The sequence below is a fragment of the Oncorhynchus nerka genome, linkage group LG8 (genome assembly GCF_034236695.1).
Source record: "Oncorhynchus nerka isolate Pitt River linkage group LG8, Oner_Uvic_2.0, whole genome shotgun sequence".
Lineage (NCBI taxonomy): Eukaryota > Metazoa > Chordata > Actinopteri > Salmoniformes > Salmonidae > Oncorhynchus > Oncorhynchus nerka.
The window spans coordinates 38,040,624-38,058,782 of record NC_088403.1 but is presented as its reverse complement, the minus strand read 5'-3'; the positions used below and the strand labels follow the sequence as shown (position 1 = coordinate 38,058,782).

The 18,159-nt window shown below is 42.0% G+C and overlaps 1 pseudogene; it reads left to right on the top strand.

The window, feature by feature from the left end:
* Positions 1-3,452: 3,452 nt before the first annotated feature.
* Positions 3,453-18,159, top strand: part of LOC115133250 (bromodomain-containing protein 1-like) — a 32,079-nt pseudogene continuing 17,372 nt past the window's right edge.

The following is an 18,159-nucleotide window of genomic DNA, read 5'->3' as shown; positions in this document are numbered from 1 at the left end:
ATACATGGGAGGCCATCAAAATGATACAAGGGATGGCTTCATAAAATAGCAAACAAAATAAAACATCAAAAATATGACCCATACATATTTATGTGTGTCACATATACACATGGCATATGCTTGGGTACTACCTTGACATCTCTGATCTGCTTGCCACAATAAATGAATGCTAGAACATTGGAAGCCAGGATTAGCTATTTGTTTCTAGTCTCTTAATAATTGCATAACAGTGCAAGTTAGACACATTATCTTTGTTTGCATGTGAGCACCTGTTTTTTTTGTCTGTCCTGTCAATGTTGAGTGATCACACATGCCTCAGCACGCATAGAAGGTTACTTGCCTGCTTGCAAATGTGTGCTAAAAGTAGAGATGTTTCATAGTATTTCTGATGGTCTTAACTCCCCACCACCAATTCAATGTTTTTTCAAAACCACGGAAACACCACTGCAATATAGGCCTACACTCAGAAAAAAATAGTGCTATCTACAACCTAAAAGGATTCTTCTGCTGTCTTCATAGGAGAACACTTTTTGGTTCTGGGTAGAACACATTCTGTGCCTAAGTAGAACTCTTTTGGACCCTCTCATTCCACAGAGGGTTCTACAAGGAACCAAAAATACTTCTACCTGGAACAAAAATGGTTCTCTTTTGGTGACAGCCAAAGAACCCTGTTGGAACCCCGTTTTCGAAGAGTGTACTCAACAAGTTCAACCTGTTAAGTTTACACCATTTCATTCTGTACTCAAACATCTGCCTAGTATTCAAGATAACACGCAAAATAGCACCACCACCTTTGAAGGTTTTCATCAACTTATGCTGACTTTAATAGCAGTGTTCCAAGAACCTCCACCAGGGGTGACTGTAGTATCCTCAAACGGACAAAAAGGAAACACAAGAGGGCACCCCACACTCATTTTAGATCCCAATGTGTCATTATTTTCATACTGTATGCTTTTATTCTCATCACTTTCTCCTTTGCTGTCTTCCATTTACGGCATTTTAACATTGACACAGAGGGGCACATCACACTCATGTCCTTTCTTGGAACTCCATACACACACACACACTACTGTAGCATCTTGTTTACATTTCTCACATTTTAGGCATCCAAATGAGGCCTTGGATGAATCATGTTGCAATGAGATGGCCACAGGGTTATGTATGTGCAGTCCTTTTCAGTTTGGTAACAAATGAGTTGAATAGGAGAAGAGGATGTGGTTGCTTGTGGAGGGACAGAAGCCTAGAGTGGAACCAGGCTCTGAGGGGTGGCCAGTCCTCTTCTGGCTGTGCCGGGTGGAGATTATAACAGTACATGGCCAAGATGTTCAAATGTTTATAGCATGACCAGCAGGGTCAAATAATAATAATCACAGTGGTTGTAGAGGGTGCAACAGGTCAGCACCTCAGGAGTAAATGTCAGTTGACTACTCAGAGTTAGAGACAACAGGTGCGAGAGAGAGAGAGAGAGAGAGAGACAACAGGTGCGAGAGAGAGACCAGTGAAGAACACACACCATTGTAAATACAACCCATATTCATGCTTATTTATTTTATCTTGTGTCCTTTAACCATTTGTACATTGTTAAAACACTGGCAGTGTTGTGCAGACTCAGGACAACTGAGCTTTGTAGAAATGCGCAGATTTAAAGAGGAGTCCGTCATTTGCTTTCTAATGATCATTATCTTTTCGTCAAAAAGTTCATGAATTTATCACTGCTGAAGTGAAAGCCATCCTCTCTTGGGGAATGCTAGTTTTTAGTAAGCTTTGCGACAGTATCATAAATAAATGTTGGATTGTTTTTATTCTCCTCAATTAAGTTGGAAAAATAGGATGATCGAGCAGCCGCGAGGGCTCTTCGATACTGCACGGTACCATCTTTCCAAGCTAATCGTAAGACTTCCAGTTTGGTGTAGCGCCATTTCCGTTCCAATTTTCTGGAAGCTTGCTTCAGGGCTCGGGTATTTTATGTATACCAGGGAGCTAGTTTCTTTTTTCTTTTATTTATTTTTTTACATTTTACCCCTTTTTCTCCCCAATTTCGTGGTATCCAATTGTTTTTAGTAGCTACTATCTTGTCTCATCGCTACAACTCCCGTACGGGCTTGGTAGAGACGAAGGTTGAAAGTCATGCATCCTCCGATACACAACCCAACCAAGCCGCACTGCTTCTTAACACAGCGCGCATCCAACCCGGAAGCCAGCAGCACCAATGTGTCGGAGGAAACACTGTGCACCTGGCAACCTTGGTTAGCGCGCACTGCGCCCGGCCCGCCACAGAAGTCGCTGGTGCGCGATGAGACAAGGACATCCCTACCGGCCAAGCCCTCCCTAACCCGGAAGACGCTAGGCCAATTGTGCGTCGCCCCACAACCTCCCGGTCGCGGCCAGTTACGACAGAGCCTGGGCACGAACCCAGAGTTTCTGATGGCACAGCTGGCGCTGCAGTACAGCGCCCTTAACCACTGCACCACCCGGGAGGCAGGGAGCTAGTTTCTTATGATATGTTTTTTGTTTTTATGGGTGCGACTGCATCCAGGTTATTACGCAAGGTTAAATTTAGTTCCTCAGTTAGATGGTTAAACAATTTTTGTACTCTGAAGACCTTGGGTAGGTGGACGGAGTCTGGAAGGGCATCTAGAAATCTTTGGGTTGTCCGAGAATGTATAGCACGGCTTTTGATGATCCTTGGTTGGGGTCTGAACAGATTATTTGTTGCGATTGCAAACATAATAAATGGTGGTCCGATAGTCCAGGATTATGAGGAAAAACATAAGATCCACAATATTTATTCCACGGGACAAACTATATCCAGAGTATGACTGTGATAGTGAGTAGGTCCGGAGACATGTTGGACAAAACCCACTGAGTCGATGATGGTTCCGAAAGCCTTTTGGAGTGGGCCTGTGGACTTTTCCATGTGAATATTTTTTTTTAAAGTATATTATCAGCCATGACTACAAGGTCCGATAGGATCTCAGTGACGAACGCTGTGTACGGCCCAGGAGCCCTGTAAACAGTAGCTATAGAAAGTGATTGAGTAGGCTGCATAGATTTTGTCAAAATACAAAAACTCAGTCTTTTTATTTTTTTTAAATTAAAATGTGGTTTCGTAAATGTTAGCAACACCGCCGCCTTTGCGGGATGCACAGGGGATATGGTCACTAGTGTAACCAGGAGGAGAGGCCTCATTTAACACAGTAAATTCATCAGGCTTAAGCCATGTTTCAGTCAGGCCAATCACATCAAGATTATGATCAGTGATTAGTTTATTGACTATAACTGCCTTGGAAGTGAGGGATCTAACATTAAGTAGCCCCATTTTGAGATGTGAGATATCACAATCTTTTTCAATAATGACAGGAATGGAGGTCTTTATTCCAGTGAGATTGCTAAAGCGAATACCGCTATGTTTAGTTTTTCCCAACCTAGATTGAGGCACAGACAAGGTCTCAATGGGGATAGCTGAGCAGACTACACTGACTGTGCTAGTGGCAGGCTCCACTAAACTGGCAGGCTGGCTAACAGCCTGCTGCCTGGCCTTTACCCTATCTCATTGTGGAGCTAGTGGAGTTAGAGCGCTGTCTATGTTCGTAGATAAGATGAGAGCACCCCTCCAGCTAGGATGGAGTCCGTCACTCCTCAACAGGCCAGGCTTGGTCCTGTTTGTGGGTGAGTCCCAGAAAGAGGGCCAATTATCAACTAATTCTATCTTTGGGAGGGTCAGAAAACAAGTTTTCAACCAGCGATTGAGTTGTGAGACTGCTGTAGAGCTCATCACTCCCCCTAACTGGGAGGGGGCCAGAGACAATTAATCGATTCTGACACATCTTTCTAGCTGATTTACACGCTAAAGCTATTTTGCGCTTGGTGACGACCTTTGACTGTTTCATCTTGACATCATTGGTGTGACTGTTTCATCCTGACATCATTGGTGCTGACGTGGATAACAATATCCCTATACCCTCTACACTCTTCGGTTTTAGCCTTAGCCAGCACCATCTTCAGATTAGCTTTAACGTCAGTAGTCCTGCCCCTGGTAAACAGTATTTGATCGCTGGACGCTTATTTTTAAGTCTAATACTGCGGGTAATGGAGTTGCCAGCAACTAGGGTTTTTAATTTGTCAGAGCTAATGGTGGGAAGCTTCGGCATCTCGTATGGGAAGAACTGGTTGAAAGGTTTCTGTCGGCTGAATGAGCGACGCAGGTTAAGCATTCCTACAGCATTATCTTCCAGAAGCCATGAGAAAATTGTCCGGCTGCGGGGAGTGTGCAAGGGCATTTATACTACTTTCTATACTTATTGGTGGCACAAACACGGTTTCATCCTTTCCTACACTTAAATGACCCTTGCCTAACAATTGCGTCTGAAGCTGGGCTTGCACCACAGCTATCCTCACCATAAGGCAATCGTTCTCCTGTATATTATGAGTACAGCGACTGCAATTAGAAGGCATAATATTAATGTTACTACTTAGCTTCGGCTGGTGGATGTCCTGTAGAACCATGTCCAGATAAAGTGTCCGTGGTGAAAAAGTGGAATGAAAAAAGTTGAGCGAGGGAAATATTTTAAACATAAACGGTAATTAATTAAATAACGTAAAGTTGGTAGGTAGCAAAGTAACGTTAGCAACAAACCGCACAGCATCAAATAAACAAGTCCACAAGTTGTGACCGGAAAATGTGAGTTATACGTTCAATGGTAGGCGACAGCACCACGGTGGTACTGTTGCCTAGGTTTATTGACACGCAGGCGTCAAGGCGTTGGGATCATTTAATGTCAGTCAGATGTTCAATGATAACCGACAGCCACACGGTGGTACCATTGCCTTGGCAGAATGTAAGGCCTTTATCACCCCCCATACGTGTGTGTGTTGAGAGAGCACTGCAGCATGCCTCCACAATTGGTTGAGTCCGTGAGTGAGAGGGGAGAGCTTTTTACAGGTTGTATTAACTTATCATTAAGAGCAATTGGAAAATTGAAAATGAAGTTATGGAACTCATTAATGTGCTTCTGTTATGGGGAAAAGTACTCAATGAAACTGACAATTAAATGTGGAAAATAATAAATTTGCATCAGTTGGCCATCAAGTAGCCTATTTATTTATATGCCATTGTAGGCTACCATTTGATATAATACATATGTTGACGTTGAAATGACTGTCATTGGAGTCATTGCAAATCAATATGTGCCACTTGTGTAGCCTACCTGGAGCATGCAAACGGATTTAATAAATAGACTATAACTTCAGTGTATTGTTGTTGTAGCCTTGTGCTAATAGCCATGTTTAGTTAATTAAATTGGAAGTTATCAAAGCTTTGTGGCAATTGCCGATCAGTTGTTAAAACTCATTAGATTGATGGTAACAGTTAGTCAGATTAGACTACAGATAAAACTAAATAAACACTGGCTGTTCTTGACAAGCATATTCAGTTCATATACATATTATTTATAATTTATTCAGTGATTGAAATTACGACCCCATCCTCAGTAGCCTATTCCAGCAGGATATTGGGAAACACAAGCACTTCTTACCTCAAAATCACCAAACTATTCATGTTGAATAAATTAGTCTGTTAATTTGAATTAAGCAAGCTGCTAAATCGTTCAGTTTACATCTTGCCTACATTTTGCCTAGGCTACTGTTGACTATCTGAAAAACATGTAGGCCTATCAGGGGCTACAGGCTACCTGCATCTACACTATATACAGTGCATTCTGAAAATATTCAGACATCTTCCCCTTTTCCACATTTTGTTACGTTACAGCCTTATTCTAAAATCGATTTAAAAAATGACAAAAATTCTCATCAATCTACACACAATACCTCATAATGACAAAGCAAAAGAGGTTTAGACATTTTTGCTAATTTATTAAAAGTGAAAAACAGATACTTTATTTACATATAGTACCAGTCAAAAGTTAGGACACACCTACTCATTCAAGGGTTTTTCTTTATTTTTACTATTGTCTACATTGTCAAATAATTGTGAAGACATCACAACTATGAAATAGCCCATATGGAATCATATTGTAACCAAAACAAAGTGTTGAACAAATCAAAATATATTTTATATTTGAGATTCTTCAAAGTAGCCACCCTTGGCCTTGATGACAGCTTTACACATGCTAGGCATTCTCTCAACCAGCTTCCCGAGTTAGTCTGTAAAGTGTGGTTCAACTACAGTTGATGTCGTAAGTTTACATACACCCAAGCCAAATATATTTAAACTCAGTTTTTCACAATTGCTGACATTTAATCCTAGTAAAAATTCCCTGTCTTAGGTCAGTTAGGATTACCACTTTATTTTAAAAATGTGAAGTGTCAGAATAATAGTAGAGAGAATTATTTATTTCAGCTTTTATTTCTTTCATCACATTCCCAGGCCGTCAATCAAATTAATCAAAGTTATTTATAAAGCCCTTCTTACATCAGCTGATGTCACAGAGTGCTGTACAGAAACCCAGCCTAAAACCCCAAATAGCAAGCAATGTGGGTGTAGAAGCACGGCTTTATGCCACCAGGGCCCACCGGTGTAAGTGATAAACTGCTTACTGACTGTACACTGTAACATTACTGTATGATTATAGCAGGTTTACTAACGCATTAATTATATTAGCTATGTTGACTTTACTTTCTTTAATATGGTGACAATGATGTAGGCTGTGTGTAGCGGTTATGATGTGGTTTGGAAAGGTTTTTTCACCTGGTCACATACAGCTGAAGTGTTGTGCATTGAAGTCCATAAGCTAAGATAAAAGGTGAGAAGAGGGGAGCGCATAGATGTGAGAAGGTATACAACTTGGCTGCTATGAAAGTGAACTGTGTTTTCTCGTGATCAGGGGTGTATTCATTCCGCCGATTCTGTTGAAAAACGTTTCTTCAACGGAAGCAAACAGAACGAAACGGGGATAAACATACTATACCTGAATTTGTCCAACAGAAACTCTCATTTGCAACTGTTGGACTAATGATTACACCCTAAATCAGCTAGATGCAGGCAAGAGTGTGCAAGGCACTATTGAATGTTACACTGACCTGAGTGCACCTACAGTATGTTGTAAACTTTCATTCATAGGCAAGGTTTTCGCAAACTCACGATGGGTATAGAGAAAATTTGAGTATCATGTAGGCTTAAACCGATTGGTGTTACATTGAACTGGGGGAATGGAATATGAATGACAGTCATCCAATATGCTGTAATAGAAATAAGGCCAAGCTTCTGAAAAAAATAAAACGTCCTACCTCATCTTTAAACGACACTGACCGCCACTGGTTCCAGTGAAGGGAAATCTTAATTCTACAGCATTCTAAATGATTCTGTGCTTCCAACTTTGTGGCAACCGTTTGGAGAAAGCAATTTTCCTGTTTGAGCATGACAATGCCCCCCGTGCACAAAGCGAGGTCCAAACAGAAATGGTTTGTCGAGATCGGTGGGGAAGAACTTGACTGGCCTTCACAGAGCCCTGACCTCAACTCAATCAAGCACATTTGGGATGAATGAACGCCGACTGCGAGCCAGGCTTAATAGCCCAACATCAGTGCTCGACCTCACTAATGCGCTTGTGGCTGAATGGAAGCAAGTCCCTGCAGTAATGTTCCAACATCTAGTTGAAAGCCTTCCTAGAAGAGTGGAGGCTGTTATAGCAGCAAAGGGGGGACCAACTCCATATTCATGCCCATGATTTTGGAATGAGATGTTCGAGAGCAGGTGTCCACATACACTATGTGGCCAAAAGTATCTAAGCAAACCATGGCAAAGTTGAATTACTTTTACATTGGTAACCAGTTTAAAATAGCAATAAGGCACGTGGGGGGTTGGTGGTATATGGCCAATATACCACAGCTAACAGCTGTATAGAGGCATCATGCTTAAGAAAAGCCCGTAGCACCATAACCCCTCGTGCCTTATTGCTTAATCATAGCAGTCAAACTAGTTAAATCAACATCCATTGATGGAAAATGATCTGGCGAGTTTATTAAATGATGCAAATGATTGTTTCTCTTTGCGACATACTCAAATTCGTTTAAGTCATGTCATAGTTCGCAATAATTATTATTTTGATAAACCACATTTTGCGTTTAACTGAGTTACAAGTTACGTCGATACTCATTCATGACAATCACAGAATGTAATTACAATACACTTAGGTGTTTTGTAACTCTCTATTTCCCATTCATCAAATTGCGGGTGCACAGTACACCGTTGGGGTTACAATGTTGAAATTATTTTGTGAGTGAACAAATATATTCGCAAACGCCTTAGTTAAGTGATTGTTTGACAATTAGATGAAAACATCATGACTGGTTGTGCTTCTGCCACATTAAAAGGCCTTAGCCTTCCCTAAAGTAAATTGAATTAAATCGCCAAACTTATATAGGCCTAGCCTAATTAGCTTACTCCTGTCTATAGAGAAATAAATACAAGTTTAACAAATAGGCTACTACACCAGAAAGCATAATTTGGCCACAGACTGTTGTGGATTGTTTTTAAATCGCATACCCTACTGTCGGAAGGGCCATGTGAAACTGACCCAGCCAGGCATATTTCAATATTTAAAAATACGTTCTCGGAAAAACTGTTTGGAAAGCCAATGGTGACAATAGTCTTAATAGTAATCAATATTCTTAACTTAATTGAGCGAACAGTAACCTATTTTATTGGCACCCGCGGAGAACATCGGCCTTATCAGAATAGGCTACCCTGTAATTTTTGTGGTATTAAATATGGGGCGGAGCAATAAGTAGACCAGAGTTGCCCCGATCAGAAAAAAATGACCACTCACACTCCCTCATTTGATTGGTCGACTAGGCGGGCCTTCTGACTTCGTGACTATGGTAACTAGTGACGACCTCTTCTGATATTGTTTTTTATAACTAACCCAAGATATACCAGGGCCTGTCGTTGCCAATTGGAGGAAATTGAGCAGAGCCAGGCACGAGCTACTGAAATCCTATTGGCTCGTTCTAGCATTTATTTGCATATTTATGTCAGGGAACGCCCAGTCTGAAGCGCGCGTGTGCAATAACTCAATTCGCCCTTGCACTCCTAAACAATGCTACTTAAAAAAAAAACTTTGGCAAAGGCTAAAGTCTACAAAACGCAGTCCGCTCTGTTTGTTAGAGATTATTGTAAATGTTTAATCGGTGAGCAAATTTGCAGAATTTCGGCCAAAATTCATCTAGCTCAATCTTCTCCCACTGCCATAAACTGCGGTTCCTCTCATCGCCATATTTTGTAGTGAGTGTTAAACGAAATATCGGGCTCATTGTTCTATTTGTGTGTGAACACACTCTACAACATTACCTATTGCGTCGTGCACTGCTTTGTTGTGGGGAACTCGAGCATGCAGTTGCAGCCTCCAAACTGTTCCAGGCTATAGGGAGGAAGCCAATCAATGAGCAAATACTTTTTTATACGCATGATAGAACCCAATCTAGTATTTAGCAAGACGCAGAGAGCTCCCAACTGCATTCTTGTATGTTATTACTGAAAAAGCCTAAACATCTCCCGTTGGATGAGAACATTGTTTACGCGGAATTACAATCTCTTAACAGGCTACATCGCCATTGCTTCCAAAGGCTTTTGACAAGCTTCTATCTGTTACAACCAGCAAAGCTGTTTCTAGCTCTGAGGTGTGTGTGTGTGCTCTTCCCCCCATTTTATCACGGATTATGAAGAGCATAGTCGGTCAGTAACTGATTTAATTCTGCATGTGTTATAGGAAGCACAATACACGTTTAAAGGGCTCCGTTGCCTTGTTTTGTTTGACGCCATTTGCTAACGTTAGGTTGTTAGCTAACTAACTAGCATTAGTAGCTACATTAATGTTATTGTTCGCTACTAATCAAATGTATTTTTATAGCCCTTCTTACATCAGCTGATATATCAAAGTGCTGTACCCAGCCTAAAACCCCAAACCGCAAGCCCCAAACCGCAAGCGATGCAGGTGTAGAAGCACGGTGGCTAGGAACAACTCACTAGAAAGGCCAAAACCTAGGAAGACACCTAGAGAGGAACCAGGCTATAAGTGGTGGCCAGTCCTCTTCTGGCTGTGCCGGGTGGAGATTTTAACAGAACATGGCCAAGATGTTCAAATGTTCATAAATGACCAGCATGGTCAAATAATAATAATCACAGTAACGTTAGTTGTCGAGGGTGCAACAAGTCAGCACCTCAGGAGTAAATGTCAGTTGGCTTTTCATACCCGAACAGTCCACACTGGCTTCCTCTGTTTGCGCTATTCGTTGGTATCGCTGTTTTCTTTCTTCAGCCAGCTGCTAGTTTGCTAGAAGGAACCATAACATCCTCCGAACGGACCAAATTGTAAATGAAATGGTGCAGTGTGTAGTTCGGTGGGTGGGGTGCTTGGCTCAGTTGGCTGCCACTCCTAGGTGTAACAAAGTTGGTACAATTTTAAAAGGCTAAAGTAAACACTCCCCTTGCTTTACGCAGACTGTGTGAACAATATGGCATAGCACACGTTACTGATTCGACATTTAGATTGTCTCTAGCAACCCAAAACATTTCCTGTGTCTGTGTTGTAATGTTTAGGCTCTGTTATTTACTGCGTGATCTAGCACTTTCAAGTCTTGAAAGCTCCATAATAATAACCAGACTGTGTGTGTGTGTATGTATGTATGTATGTATGTATGTATGTATATATATATATATATATATACCACTCTAAAGCGCAACGCGTTCAACATACAAACCAATGCAGAGATTTATCTTGTTGGAACTTCGAATTCAACTCTGACCTTGTTAGTAGCTGTCTGCCCTGCAGCAGTGGTAATAACGTTAACAGTTGTCTCATACTTTTGCTGTCATGGGAAACCTGAGTTTCTTTTGAACACAAGCCATGCCTTTTCTACTCTAGTATTACTACTATCCTCTTGTCCGCCATTGATTTTTGCGATGCACTTTTTTATTCTTATGTCCCAGTAGATGCTCACCCAGTCCCACTAGCTATTATACATTATAGTTTCTAATGTAAATACATTTCCATAGCATTGTTTAATTTTAAATCCTCAAACTGATATCACTTATTGTCGATCAACAGATAGATGTTGGCCCATTCAAATTTCTTCACCAGTTGATGCTTGTCTAGATTGTCTCTGTTACCACACCCTTAGGAGGTAAAACCAGTCAAAATAATCTTTGTTTACACAGTCTTTTTAACTTAATGACATTGTATTGTGATGGTAATTTCTGTCTGCCTCTGTTGTCTTCCTCATACTTGTTTACTTTGTTGCAATATAGACACATCTATGTACCTGTTTCTCTTCTCCTTGCAGCTGTTCAGGTGTTGAGGATGAGGAAGAAGGTTCGGCACCACAGGGTCCCCGCATCCCCCAACAAACAGACTCTGACCAATGCCTCCAGGAGGCCCCCAGTGTATTATAAGTATGTGGAAAAGATGGCAGAGGAGCTGGATGAGGAGGTGGAGTATGATATGGATGAGGAGGACTACACCTGGCTGGAAGTAGTTAATGATAAGAGGAGGAGTGAGGGCGTCAGTCAGGTAGGCTTTTTCTTTTTAAATTACGCCTTTTCAAATTTACAAAACTTAATGGTGAGGCTGCTCCCCCGTAGCCTGGTTGCCAGTCAATCCTTTTTGCCGTGGGGTTTTGTGCTGTGTATTTAAATACTGTGTTCTCGACAGCTTATTCTTATCTTTCTACTACTGTACTTTGCAGTTGAGTTACTCTTTATACAGTGCATATTTATTTATATAATAGATTCTTGACATACAGTTGAAGTCGGAAGTTTACATACACTTAGGTTGGAGTCATTAAAATTATTTTTTTACCACTCCACAAATTTCTTGTTAATAACAAACTATAGTTTTGGAAAGTCTGTTAGGACGTCTACTTTGTACATGACACAAGTAATTTTTCCAACCATTGTTTACAGACAGATTATTCCACTTATAATTCACTGTATCACAATTCCAGTGGGTCAGAAGTTGACATATACTAAGTTAACTGTGCCTTTAAACAGCTTGTAAAATTCCAGAAAATAATGTCATGACTTTAGAAGCTTCTGATCGGCTAATTGACATCATTTGAGTCAATTGGAGGTGTCCCTGTGAATGTATTTCAAGGCCTACCTTCACACTCGGTGCCTATTTGCTTGACATCATGGGAAAATTAAAAGAAACCAGCCAAGACCTCAGAAAAAATTCTAGACCTCAACAAGTCTGGTTCATCCTTGGGAACATTTTCCAAACGCCTGAAGGTACCACGTTTATCTGTACAAACAATAGTATACAAGTATAAACACCATGGGATCATGTAGCCGTCATACTGCTCAGGATGGAGACACTTTCTGTCTCCTAGAGATGAAAGTACTTTGGTGCGAAAAGTGCAAATCAATCCCAGAACGACAGCAAAGGACCTTGTGAAGGCGCTGGAGGAAACAAGTACAAAAGTATCTATATTCACAGTAAAAAGAGCCCTACATCGACATAGCCTGAAAGGCCGCTCAGCAAGGAAGAAGCCACTGCTCTAAAACCGCATTTAAAAAATCCAGACTACAGTTTGCCACTGCACATGGTGACAAAGATCGTACTTTTTGGATGAATATCCTCTGGTCTGATGAAACAAAAATAGAACTGTTTGGCCATAATGACCATCATTATGTTTGGAGGAAAAAGGGGGAGACTTGCAAGCCGAAGAACATCATCCCAACCTTGAAGCATGGTGGTGGCAGCATCATGTTGTGAGGGTGCTTTGCTGCAGGAGGGACTTGTGCACTTCACAAAATAGATGGCGTCATGAGGTAGGAAAATTATGTGGATATATTGAAGCAACATCTCAAGACATCAGTCAGGAAGTTAAAGCTTGGTCCCAAATGGGTCTTCCAAATGGACAATGACCCCAAGCATACTTCCAAAATTGTGGCAAAATGGCTTAAGGACAACAAAGTCAAGGTATTGGAGTGTCCATAACAAAGCCCTGACCCCAATCCTATAGAAAATGTGTGGGAAGAACTGAAAAAGCGTGTGTGAGCAGGGAGGCCTACATACCTGACTCAGTTACACCAGCTCTGTCAGGAGGAATGGGCCAAAATTCACCCAACTTATTGTGGGAACCCTTGGAAGGCTACCTGAAAAGTTTGACCCAAGTTAAATAATTTAAAGGCAATGCTACCAAATACTAAATGAGTATATGTAAACGTCTGACCCATTGGGAATGTGATGAAAGAAATAAAAGCTGAAATAAACCATTCTCTCTACTATTATTCTGACATTTCACATTCTTAAAATAAAGTGGTGATCATAACTGACCTAAGACAGAGAACTTTTACTAGGATTAAATGTCAGGAATTGTGAAAAAAACTGAGTTTTAATGTATTTGGCTAAGGTGTATGTAAACTTCCGACTTCAACTGTAACTTGCTCTGATACACTCGGTGTACAAAACATTAGGAACACCTGCTCTTTCCATGACATAGAATGACCACGTAAATCCAGGTGAAAGCTATGATACCTTATTGATGTCACCTGTTAAATCCACTTCAAATCAGTGTAGATGAAGGGGAGGAGACAGGTTAAAGAAGGATTTTTAAGCCTTGAGTCAATTGGGACATTGTGTATGTGTGCCATTCAGAGGGTGAATGGGCAAGACAAGATTTTAGTGCCTTTGAATGGGGAATGATAGTAAGTGCCACACGCACCGGTTTGAGTGTGAGAAGAAGTGCTACGCTGCTGTTTTTTTTACGATCAACAGTTTCCCGTGTGTTTCAAGAATGGTCCACCACCCAAAGGACATCCAGCCAACTTGACACAACTATGGGAAGCATGGGAGACATCGGCCAGCATCCCTGTGGAAGTAAAGTTGTAAAGTCCATGCCACAACAAATTGAGGATGTTCTGAGGGCAAAAAGAGATGCAGCTCAATATTATAAATGTGTTCCTAATGCTTTGTACACTCAGTGTATAGCTACTGCTGTACAAGTACTAAGAGGACTATCTTGAGTAAATTTCATCTGGCGTACAGTCATGGCCAAAAGTTTTGAGAAAGACACAAATATTAATTTCACTAAGTTTGCTGCTTCAGTGTCTTTAGATATTTGTGTCAGATTTTACTATGGAATACTGAAGTATAATTACAAGCATTTTATAAGTGTCAAAGGCTTTTATTGACAATTACATGAAGTTGATGCAAAGAGTCAATATTTGTAGTGCTGACCCTTCTTTTTCAAGACCTCTGAAATCTGCCCTGGCCTGATGTCAATTAACTTCTGGGCCACATCCTGACTGATGGCAGCCCATTCTAGCATAATCAATGGTTGGAGTTTGTCAGAATTTGTGGATTTTTGTTTGTCCACCCGCCTCTTGAGGATTGACCACAAGTTCTCAATGGGATTAAGGTCTGGTGAGTTTCCTGGCCTTGGACCCAAAATATCGATGTTTTGTTCCCCTGCCCACTTAGTTATCACTTTTGCCTTATGGCAAGGTGCTCCATCATGCTGGAAAAGGCATTGTTCGTCACCAAACTGTTCCTGGATGGTTGGGAGAAGTTGCTCTCGGAGGATGTGTTGGTAATGATCTTCATTCATGGCTGTGTTCTTGGGCAAAATTGTGAGTGAGCCCACTCCCTTGGCCGAGATGCAACCCCACACATGTATGGTCTCAGGATGCTTTACTGTTGGCATGACACAGGACTGATGGTAGTGCTCACATTGTCTTTCCCGGACAAGCTTTTTTTCCGGATGCCCCAAACAATCGGAAAAGGGATTCATCAGAGAAAATGACTTTACCCTAGTCCTCAGCAGTCCAATCCCTGTACCTTTTGCAGAATATCAGTCTTTCCCTGATGTTTTTCCTGGAGAGAAGTGGCTTCTTTGCTGCCCTTCTTGACACCAGGCCATCCTCCAAAAGTCTTCACCTCGCTGTGCGTGCAGATGCACCCACACCTGCCTGCTGCCATTCCTAAGCAAGCTCTGTACTGGTGGTGCCCCGATCCCGCAGTGGAATCAACTTTAGGAGACCCAGATGGAGAAGGAGGGCCAGGACAAGCTGACCATAGACGAGGACGCTGTCTGCTGCATCTGCATGGATGGAGATGGCCAGGACAGCAACGTCATCCTCTTCTGTGACATGTGCAACCTGGCCGTGCACCAAGAGTGTTACGGTGTCGCTTACATCCCAGAGGGACAGTGGCTGTGCCGGCACTGCCTCCAGTTGCCCACCCAGCCCGCAGGCTGCATACTGTGTCCTCATAAAGGCGGAGCAGTGAAAAAGACTGACGATGACCGCTGGGGTCATGTGGTGTGCCCCCTGTGGGTGCCGGAGATAGGTTTTTCCAACACGGTCTTCATCGAGCCCATCGACCGAGTCAGCAACATTCCGTCCGCCCGCTGGAAGCTCACCTGCTACCTCTGTAAGGAGAAGGGGGTGGGGGCCTGTATCCAGTGTCACAAGGCGAACTGCTACCCTGCCTTCCATGTCAGCTGTGCTCAGAAAGCCGGACTCTTTATGAAGATGGAACCTATCAAGGAGGTTAAGGAGACAGGCGAACCAACATTTTCGGTGAAGAAGACTACTTTACTGCGGGTCTCACACCCCCAACAGCTCGGTCAAGAGACCCCTCACCATCTACGAGGACACCAAAACCCAAAATGGATTGTGTTCCCCTCTGAAAGGGGAGAAGTCGAGGGGCGTCAGTGCACTGATGAAAGGCAGGAAGGTGAAGAGCAAGAAGGTGGAGACAGAAAAAGAGGTCCCACCCGTGGCTGTGCCTAGCTTTCCTCCCCAAAGGTAGATTCACCCACCATTCATCTAAGAATAATTTTCATAATTTGCAGATGACCAGACGTATCAGTAAATGTGACAATAGACAACATACAGTGCCGTGAAAAAGTATTTGTCCCCTTTCTGATTTGATCTATTGTCAGATTTTCAAACAAAACATTAATATTAATATAACACAAAATGTTGATAATTATTTCATTTATTTAAACATAATTATGCAATACCCAATGTCCCTGTGTGAATTTTCTTTTGCCATCTTACACTCAATAACTGGTTGTGCCACCTTCAGCTGCAATGACTGCAACCAAACACTTCATGTAGCTGTTGAAATTTAATATTAGGTTTCGGTTGAAGATCTGATAACTTTCAGTGTAAAAAAATATGCAAAAATAGAGAATCTGAAATGGGGCAAACTCGCTTCTGCCATCAAACCCATGCAACTTATCCAAAACGCAGCAGCCCGCCTGGTTTTCAACCTTTTCAAGTTCTTTCATGTCACCCCAGCTCCCGCTCAGCCCAGTCCAAGCTCTTCTTTGTCCTGGTACCCCAATGGTAGAACCAGCTTCCCCCTGAAGCTAGGACAGCAGAGTCCCTGCCCATCTATGGGCTCTGCATTTCACTTGTGTTTTTGAATAAACATTTTGTTAGAAGTAAAATAAATGCTGTTTTCAAAGCATTTGTTGTTTTGTATCATATGAATGCTAATTGCACAAAGAACTACAAATCCTATAATATCCAACCTCATGTGCAGCAACACTGCCTGACTGGGGAGCTGTGCTCACTGTGATTGAAGTGCGGCAGTAAGATACGTTTTTAGATGCGCTAAGCACAGGCATAAATGTGGTGTAATTTACTCAAGTCTAATAAATTGAGACTTGTGTGTCTTGGCTTTTTACATTGTTTTGTTCACAAGTTAAGTTTTTCAATGTTTGAGTTTGTTTCAACTGCTAGCGAAGACACATTGTCTACTAGTCAGATTCTCGATCTCACAGGCAGACTGGACTCGAGCCTTGTCCTTGTTGCCATGCTAACATCCCACCCTTAAAGGGACAGCTGAAAATGTTTGTCTTATCTGGGATATTTTGGTTAAAAGACTCAGGTCACAAATAATGAAATAACAGCGCAATATACCACATCACTTCTTACTAGTAAGACATTTTTTGTTTTACAAACATTACAAAGCATGCTCATCTGGGCACCAGAGTGGCACAGCGGTCTAACATGTTGACTACACCGCTCGCATCGCAAAATATATTTACACATACATGTTTTTCAATCATTGCACCCACACTGCTCGCACGCGCCAACAAGCATCTGCGTTACCAAGCGCTAAAATAGGAGTCAGTTCTATTTGTGACACTGAACGTGGTGCAAGTCCTGCCTCTCCCATCTCCTCATTGGTTTATAGAAGCATATACCCACGTGTCATCTCATTGGTTATACCCACGTGGGTGACTGAAAGACGAACTGAGGTCGGTCGGTCGTGGTAATACACCTTATTATGAAAGTTAGATGCCAATCACCATACAAAGTCCAAAGAAGAAAAAGCCTGGAAGGAGGAGAGATAACTAGAAATGATTTGGTTGACCGTTTTATGTGTGGATTAATTGTCAGAGTAGAGGACCTTGTGCATTTCAGGTAAAATAACAACTCAATGTTTATATCCCTGTACAAATTAGCTAGCAACAGCAAGCTGGCTAAATAGGACAATTTAGCTAACAACTGCTAGCTAGCTAAATAAGTTTAATGCTTTTCGACCTGTCCCCAAATTAATTGTTTTGATATTTCAACCTGCGTGCCATGATTGCATTTGGTGTGAGGGGACAAAATCAATTTGCACACGATGGTGCACGCCTGGTTTGGGCATGGTGTAAGGCACTGCATCTCGGGGCTTGAGGCGTCACTACAGACACCCTGATTCGAATCGAGGCTGTATCACAACCGGCAGTGATTGTGAGTCACCATAGGGCGGCACACAATTGGTCCAGCATCGTCCGGGTTTGGCCGGTGTAGGCCGTCACTGTAAATAAGAATTTGTTCTTAACTGACAGTTCACAGCACTGTATAGAAAAAGAGGTCAAGACTTAAAGTGAAAAAACATGTTATTCAATTACAGACATGGACATTTTCCTTCAATAAGCAACATAGTAACAATTTTAAAATCTTCTCCATCTGTTCCTAGGTTAAACACCATCCTCAACTGGGTGTCTATGCAGAAGAAGAAGGTATTTGTGGAGCTGGCTCTAAACTACTGGACTCTAAAGAGACAGGAACGGCATACCCCTCATCAGACAACTACAGTCCATCCAACAGTCCCACCAGAAGACCCATGCTGCACAACCGATCAGTCAGCTGGTCATGCACTACGGCCCCCTGTTTCTTACACAATTCACGTCCCC